Source organism: Lucilia cuprina, chromosome 6, assembly GCF_022045245.1.
Source record: "Lucilia cuprina isolate Lc7/37 chromosome 6, ASM2204524v1, whole genome shotgun sequence".
Classification (NCBI taxonomy): Eukaryota; Metazoa; Arthropoda; class Insecta; order Diptera; family Calliphoridae; genus Lucilia; species Lucilia cuprina.
The window spans coordinates 27,759,153-27,760,331 of NC_060954.1; positions in this window are offsets into that span (position 1 = coordinate 27,759,153).

The following is a 1,179-nucleotide window of genomic DNA, read 5'->3' on the forward strand; positions in this document are numbered from 1 at the left end:
GGCAATTTTAATGCTTTAAAATGGTGCATAAACGACTGTCCTAGCACAAAAACTGCCAAAGTTAATTGCAGCCATATCGGAACCTCAGATTACTGCATTTGATACATAAAACAATAATTCTACCGATCTATCAAGTTGACCAATTTGTAATGATATACCATATTAAAGTGCAATCATAATGCTTTAAAATGACGCATAAATGACTGTCATAGCGTGAAAACTGTTAATGTTATTTGCAGCCATATCGGAACCTTAAAATACCGCGTTTTTAAAGCTGTGAAAATAATTCTACCGATCTATCCAATTAGCCATTTTCTAAAAATATATTATGCAACAAATTATATGCCAAAACAAATGGCAACTATAATGCAATAAAAAGATATATAAACGACTGCTATAACATGAAAACTATAAAAGATATTTGCAACCATATCGGAGCATTAAATTACCGCATTTCCAAACCTGTACCAATAAATATACCGATCTATTCAATTGTTATAAAAATTCATTATGCTACAAATTGTACACCAAAACAAAGTGCAACTGTAATGCTTTAAAATGATGCATAAACGATTGTCCTGGCATGAAAACTGTCAAAGTTATTTGCAACCATATCGGAACCTCAAATCACAGCGTTTTTAAACATAGAACAACAATTCTACCGATCCTTCAAATTGACCATTTTTTAGACGAACACTTTATGCAACAAATCATATACCAATATAAAGTGCAATCATATTGCTCTAAAATGATGCATAAATGACTGTCATAGCATGAAAACTGTCAAAGTTATTCACAACCATATCGGAACTTCAAATTACCGCCTTTTTAAACCTGGGAAAATAATTCTACCGATCTATCCAACTGGCCATTTTCTAAAAATACATTATGCAATAAATTATATACCAAAACAAATGGCAATTATAATGCTTTAAAATGGTGCATAAACGACTGTCCTAGCACGAAAACTGGCAAAGTTAATTGCAACCATATCGGAACCTCAGATTACTGCGTTTATTAAACATAGAACAATAATTCTACCGATCTATCAAATTGACCAATTTGTAAAAACACACATTATGCTACAAATGATATACCATATTAAAGTGCAAGCATAATGCTTTAAAATGATATCTAAATGACTATCATAGCGTGAAAACTGTCAATGTTATTTGCACT